Here is a 7,713-nt window from a genome sequence, read left to right on the forward strand (position 1 = left end):
AAATAATTAAACAGTGAATTATGGTTGAGGGCCTATATAAAACTCAGAATTCAGTTTTTCATGGTAGTGATAAAATTATTAAGAATCGGCTGTCATTTTGTTACTTTACCTGCAACTCAGATTAGAAGACTTTCTGTTTTAAAGAAAAGTAAATTTTGGTTAACTGTTATGTTTTATAGGAGGTAAATATCAAAGAATTAAAGTTAGAAACATCCTAAATGACTTTATTATAATAAGATGATCCTGAGCGGCTGCGCACTCTCCTATGGCGGCAGACTGGCCAGATGTGGGGAGCTGGGCTTCACCAAGCCAGTGCAGGTATGGCGGTTGCACAGCAAGCAGTTCCCCCAGCAAGTTTTTTTTTTTTTTTTTTTTTTTTTTTTAAATGAGCAAATATTTTAATTAAACATGGAGAGAAAAACCACTTTGGAAAGCATACAGGAAAAGGTAGTTAATGTTGAATCACTTAAAACGGAGCCTCAGGGAGTCTAACAAAAATGCACCTTTGGCCACCTTTGCTTTGAATTCCTCATCTGACTTCCAGCTCCAGAGCACGTGGAAAAGGCAGCGGCCACCAGGGGCTGACTGGCCGCCTCAGAGGGTGTGGAGGTTACTCGGGCAGGCGCCTCAGCTTCTCCTTCTCCGTCTCGCTCCTGTCCAACTCGATCACCAGGGAGTGTGAGTAGCTCATAGCCACCTGTTATGAGAAGATGCTGTCCAGAGTCTTCACCTCCTGAGCTGCAGTGGAAGACTTGGGCTTATGGTTCCCATAGCTCAGTTCCCGAAGGTCGGCGATGGGCCCCAGCTGTTGGCTGCCACAATGATGTTACTCTTCCCACAAGCCAGACTCTGGATGCTCTAGCCACAGAGATCCTGTACTGCTTTTGGGTACATAGTAGACTCATGGGAGGTGTTGGTGGCTCCCCAGAAAAACAGGCCACCCACTTCGCTGAAAGCAAAGGAACAGGTGTAGCCAGTGTAGATCTGGAACACCCCTCGCCCAGGGAAGTCTAAGCTTCACCAGGCGAGGCACCATCTCGTCCTTCTGCTCCACGTGGCCCAGCCGGCTATAGCCACCAAAGCGCCAGGAGAAGACCCGCTTCTGGGAGTCCGGGACCAGCGTGTGGTTGGCACCACCGGCCACATCGCAAACCACCACGTTTGGGACAGGCAGAATCTGCCTGTCCTTGGTCTTCTCGATAAAGATGGCCACCCGCCGGGGCACCAGCTCCAAGTCATACTCTATCCGCTGCGCTCGGTGATGAACTTCCCATTCCAGTTGTGTCCCAGCTGGCCATTTTCAGGGAACCCAAAGGAATAGAGGTTTCCTTTGCAGTCCATTATCATACTGAATTCGGTCCCACAGGCCATTTTGGTAATTGGCTGGCCGTTGTACATTATCTGCGCAGGGCTGGGGACGGCATCCGTCTGGTTGCCAAGCCCCAGCTTCCCCATCTTGTTCTCTCCAAAAGCAAACACGGAGCTCGTTTTAGTCATGGCCAGGGTGTGGTTGCGCCCACACGCGGCTGACACTATGGCTTCCTGGGTGAGAGCCTCCGTGAGTCTCAGGGCTTCGAGTCTCTTTGTGTCACCGTGGTCCAGCTGCCCCTTCTCCATTCGACCCCAGCTCCACAGTTTCTCTTCCGTGGTGATGAGTAGGCTGTGGGCAGCACAGGACCCCGAGACCACTGTCCGCACCTGGATCCCCGACAGGCACCCATACTTGTGGGGTCCCCACAGGTTCTGGCCGATATTGTGGTAACCGGCTTGTTGTTTAGGCACTTCTTTCCGACCAATCAGGTTCCAGTTGGTTGTCCCCAAAATCAAAAGCTGCCCTTTGCACTTAGACCCTTCAAATTTGACGTGCTCCGTGGTGTGCTTGGGTTCGGTGATGACGACCGCTGTGCTGCCCGCCTTGCCCGCCGCCTGCCGCGCCGCGTGCTTGCCGCCACCAGGGTCCCTGTCGAGCTCCAGGCCTCCTCGTCGCCGCTGCTGCCGCCGCCGCTGCTGCTGCAGCAGCGCGGGCCGCTGTACTTCCTGGGCGCCGCGCTGGCCATGCTGTTGCGGGAACTCAGCTCTTCCCAGGCCGCCGCCGCCTTCTTCCTGGGCATGGTCGCGGTTGGTTGGAGTGAGGTGAAATCGAAGAGAAAAAGGAAGAAGACCAACTAAAAGACAGACCGGAGGACTTCCTTCTTCTTTTTTTTTTTTTTTTTCCCCAGCCCACTCACCAGATACACTTAAAATATAAATACAAGCTCCCAGAACAAAAGCTATAACACAAAACAGAAACACATGTGCCCCCAGCAAGTTTTTAGGACTCAGCTACCCAGGAAAAATGAGTTTTACTCCTATGACCCACCTTCTGAGAACCCTCGCCCAGAAACAGGAGATTCTGTGTGTCTCCAACCTAAGTCGGGTGCTCATCTCTGCAGGGTTTGTGGCTGTTTAGGCCCCCAAAACATGCTCCAGATGCCACCAGGCACATTACTGCAGTGAGGAGCGTCAGACGCTAGACTGGAGGTTGGGACATAAGCAGACTTGTAGCCAAGATCATTTGGACCATACTGTTCCAGACCACAACTTCCTTTTTCCAGTATTCAAAATTGTCATAGAAACAGAAAAGGAGATTTCACCTGAAGTTTTGGGAAAGGAAGAAGATTTTGAGATTACAGGAAGTATGGGTGAAGCTCTTGAGGAAGAACTGGATTCCATGGCAAAGCACAAATCCAGGGAGGATAACATTTTTCAGAAGTCAAACCTCAGACAAGAGCAGATTCTCAGATGTGGCAGGGGTACTGAGCCCATCTGAATTTCTGGTGAAAACATCCCTCAAGAGGAGAATTTTCCTGACTGTCCCTGTGGTGCCAAGAGAATATCTGATTTCCAGGTCATGGTGCAGCTGCTGAACCTCCTCAAGGTGGACAGACTGGGTTCAAGTGTTGACTGGGGCATCCTGGCTGTCTTCATCTGTGCCAAGAGCTTTAACCTGGGCACTGGCTACACAGAGGAATTTGTGTGGAAGCAGGATGTAACAGGTACATCTTAAAGATATCTTCAAGCCCTAAGAAAGGTTACTAACATCTTACATGCTCCCAATTCCATCTCTATGACTTTATCCTAAGAAAGTAACTGTACCAGAGATGGAGGAACAAAGATGTGGCTTGGGGCCTTGTTTAATGTCCTAAGTATTACTAAAACAATATCCAATAATGGAATCACATGAATTTTGGTACACCCAAATGAAAGACTATTCTTAATGATACACACACACACCAAATGAGAGGTAGATCTAAATTAACTCCAAGAAGCCCTTATATACATGGTATGTATTTTTAAAAAATATTTACACATGTATATGTGCATAAATATAAATCTGACAAGCTGCACACCAAGTACAATCTGAACTACCTATGAATGGTGGGACTAAGTGAAATAGTTTTTTTACTATGTACTATTTTTTGTTTAATAAAATGGGTTTAAGTAAAAAAAATAAAAAAGATAATCTTACTGATCTGATGACTTTGAGCTGCCATCATGTTTAACCAATTGTAGAGCATGCAGACTAATTTGACAGGAGTCAAACACATTAGCATCTTCATTTTGGTTCATTGTTCTAAGTTCTCAGGTTTGCAGCTCCTTGCCCTTTTGTGCTTGAGGTGAATAATGTAACTACTAGACAGTTCACTGTGAATACAAGTCCTAATGTCAGCAATCTAGTTATGCCTGAGCTGTAGTAACCCAAAATTCAGAGTTAGGGCCACTCAAGCTTTCTTTGTTTATGTAAAATTCTACCCATAAAAATCATTATTTTCCCTAAACAGTGTATTTTGGGTCTCAAAAATAGTTTTAAAAAGTCATGTTGTGTAATTAACTGCATGGTACATTAACAATCTAACTCAAATATATATTCCACTGCATTCATGTTTAGATGTAGTAATTCTTCTAGGAAAGATTCTGAAGTTATATCAAAACTGCCGCTGTAGAAGCCAACGATTACAGCAAGTTCTTTGGTCACATACAAATAAACTGTAGGTCTTATTTAAACTATACTTAGTCAAATTATTTTACATTGAAAAATAAATATTTGCTAATATTTTTAGAATAAAAATATTAAAATTTCTTTAGGATAATAAGTCTAGTAAATTATTTTAAAATTCCTTGTTATTGAACTTTAGTACTAAGTGTAATTTAAGGGTATTTAAATGATAAAAACCAGATATGTGTACTTATTTATAAAGGTTTACAAATTTTCAAGTACTTTACATGTGTACATTACCTAAAATAGTATTAGAATGAAACAAAATAGTTAATTGGGATAGAAGATTCAATTTTGCCTATTTTTCTAAAGTTATATCTATGAAATATTTAACTATAAAATTAGATTTTCTAATTTGAAGAAAAGTGAATTTGAGCTAAATATTTACATATAGCAAAGAATTAAAAACAAAATCCTTTAATATAAGAAACATTTAATTATATATTTTAAACTTTATTTTTTGAAAGCAGTTTTTTCAATCTGTCTAGATTTATATTGTATCACCAGTGTGGCCAAGCATTTATTAGTGAGCAAGCATAAACTTTTCACCTCCTACCACCATGAAACAGTGCCCTACTCACAAACATAAAAGGCTTGTACAAACATATTGTGACGTACTAATTTTATTGTACATCAGAAATCATCTGAAATTATTCAGATTTAAGGAAGAAATTCTGTTGGTTTAGAATCCTGGAAATAAAAAATCAACTGATCCATTTTAAAATATTTAAAACCTTAAAAATACACAAAAAAAGTCAACCCAATTATTTACTTAAAGTGGAAAGTATGCTACCTGTGATCTAGAAGAAAAAGTTCATTACAAAAAACAGAAACTGGGTGTTAACACATATGAATCTATTCCACTGAGTAAGGGAAAGTGTGAAAGAAAATTAAGATGAGAAGCAAAAATTAAAACTCAATAAAACAACTTTTAATCACTGGTTTTATCTAATTTTTCACAATGGTTGTATTGGCATTATGTAGACACAAGGTGTGTGTCTGTAACAGGTATACTTACTTGGGACTACAAATATTTGTTTAATATCGCATCCCCTCTGGCCGCAGAGAGAGACACGACAAATGTCTGAAGCTTTGGAAGTTTATTGTGCACAGTTCCTCTCCTACGCTTCTCTTACCCCTAGCTTCTGCGCACTCCCAGCTTCCCTTCTCCCAGCTTCTTCCAGCTCCCGCGTACTCCCAGCTTCCAGCTCAGCTCCAGCCTCTGCCGCCGCCGCCGCCGCTTCTTCCGCTTCTTCCGTCCCCCCTACTCTCCCACCCACCAGGCTTATATACACTTCAACCAATCAGGGGAGAGTACACGAGATAAACGCGGACAGCTGCAAGCATAGGATGGGTACACGAGGGGGGCATGCTCTAGTCACATCGTTAACTAGCCAATCATTGGAATTCGCTGGTTGTTTACTGTATAGCTGGCCGCTTTTGGCTCAGCGTCAGGCGCCATCTTGACCATGCCCAAGGCTGGGGGTCCCGGGAACCCCCACAGATCCCCCTTCTTTAATATTAAACTAAGGCTCGGGACCGTGTCTGTCTTAGGCTGAGTGGTCAGCATATGTCCTTACCCGTCATCAGAGCCTGCAGAGCATGCTGCAGCTCCTGTCTTAGGTCGGTACACAGCCACCTCCTTCATTACCCGTCCTTGACAACCGGTCCAGCATCAAGAGCCATACGAATGGGGGGCTGTCGGCCTTTAGGGCGGTCATGGCCTGATGAAAAATAATTTGATCTCTCTATTGGCTAGCTCGTAGATGCATGCCAAAACGAATGAAGAGAAGAAGGCCAAGGCAGAGGAGTACCACCATAGCTCCTAAACTTGCCCGCTGTTTGACAAATCTATAAACAGAAGAAAAACCATATAGCCATATTAAATACAGAAACAATATACATCCCAATGGAGTTACAATACGGGTAACACAAAACAGCTCTCAGGGAATAAACGCATCCCAGTCCCAAAAGTTCTTGCAAGGTATCCACTTGTTCTTATAATGAGTCCACTCTCCCATAGAGTCTCTATGGTCTGTAAGGCTGCAGCTGCATTCTCGGCCAAATGATCGTTGTTATGGTTGTGTCAATGCTGCTACTGCAAGGACTGTGGTGGCAATGATCACGGCTGTTGCAATGTCAAAGCCTCTTCCGTTTCTTGATAATAGCACTGGCAATTCTATATCTGCAACAGAAACTAGGACTGGTAGGAAGACAGAAATGTGCAAATTGCACGGATGACAAAAGAACCATTCCAGCATTGTGAGAGATAGCACACAGTGAACAGTTAAGAGGTATTATTAGAAATGTTAGTTGGCAGAAACATAAAAGGGAGGAAATACACAAGCTGACGTGGGATGAAAAGCAATATCACAGCTAGGGTCAGCAGAACGAGTTGCTCTACTCTGGGTCCGATTTGTAGTATGATTCCAACGGCAAAGTGCAAAAATTCCTCCTGTTAAAGCAAAGAAAGGCTAGAAATATCCTTATCTCCAAAAGCAGCACGACCTGAAAAATCATCAGTAGAATTGACAGGCTTGTAGAGGAATTGGTGAAAAGCAAGAAAAGGAAGGATAAGAAATATGTTAGTTAGAAGTGAAAAAAATGGCCAGGCTAACAATGGCCCATAGGTTCCGGGTTTGCCTTTCCGTCTGAGTTTTTGTTATTGGAGGAAGGCTCAGACTCGTCATTGCGAGGAGGAGCAGCATCACTTGCATGCTGTAAAACTCTGATTAGCCTTTCTGGAATCCAGACTGGAGTCTGTTGATCCTGTGGGAAAATACAAACAGATCCTCGGACCCAACGAAGGACTGGATCTGGTCCTTTCCAACAACCTGTCAGGATATCTTTCCATTTTGCCCATACTTGAGGAGTATTATGGGGATTATAATGTCGATCAGCTGCAGAATGGCCGTCCCTATCCAGAGTTAAAAAATTTAGAATGAACTAAATTAAGTTTATCTTTAGGAGACTTGTAGGAGGCTCCTATTCCCCCTTTTTGTTTATTTAGACAATTTTTTAAAGTAAGATGTGCTCTTTCCACAATGCCCTGTCCCTGGGGATTATAGGGGATGCCAGTGACTAATTGGATGTTAAATGTTTGTAAAAACAACCGGAAGCTTTTGGAAGTATAAGCAGGACCATTATCTGTTTTAATAACTTTAGGTATGCCCCAGCCAGCAAATGCTTGTAGGCAGTGTTGAATGACATCTTTTACCTTTTCTCCAGAATGAGCGGAAGCCATAATGACCCCTGAAGCAGTGTCTACTGACACATGTACATACTTAACAGTACCAAATTCAGAAATATGGGTTACATCCATCTGCCAAATATGACCAGGCAGCAGTCCCCTGGGGTTAACTCCAAAGGATTGTACTGGGATTAAAGGAGCACAATGTTGACAATTTTTTACTATTTGTCGAGCCATACATTTAGATATAGGAAATTTTCTGCTCAAAGTAGTGGAATTTACATGAAATTTTTCATGAAAGAGTTTTGCCTGTTCCTCTATGGAAAAAACAAAAATTGATTTGGTGGCCATATCTACCAAGTCATTAGCATTGGCCAAAGGTCCTGGTAAATTAGAATGAGCTCTAATATGTCCTACATAGAATAGATGTTTACGCTGTAGGATAAGGTTTTGTAGCGTAGTAAAATAAGAAGCTACCGTGGACATG

The 7,713-nt window shown here is 43.1% G+C and overlaps 2 pseudogenes; one reads left to right on the forward strand and one right to left on the reverse strand.

Moving 5' to 3' along the window:
- Window positions 1-610: 610 nt before the first annotated feature.
- On the reverse strand, window positions 611-2,111 carry LOC124984394 (protein RCC2-like; annotated as a pseudogene).
- Window positions 2,112-2,292: 181 nt separating this feature from the next.
- Window positions 2,293-3,046, forward strand: LOC124985705 (programmed cell death protein 2-like; annotated as a pseudogene).
- The last annotated feature ends 4,667 nt before the right edge of the window (window positions 3,047-7,713 follow it).

This window comes from Sciurus carolinensis, chromosome 5, assembly GCF_902686445.1.
Source record: "Sciurus carolinensis chromosome 5, mSciCar1.2, whole genome shotgun sequence".
NCBI classification, from domain to species: Eukaryota; Metazoa; Chordata; class Mammalia; order Rodentia; family Sciuridae; genus Sciurus; species Sciurus carolinensis.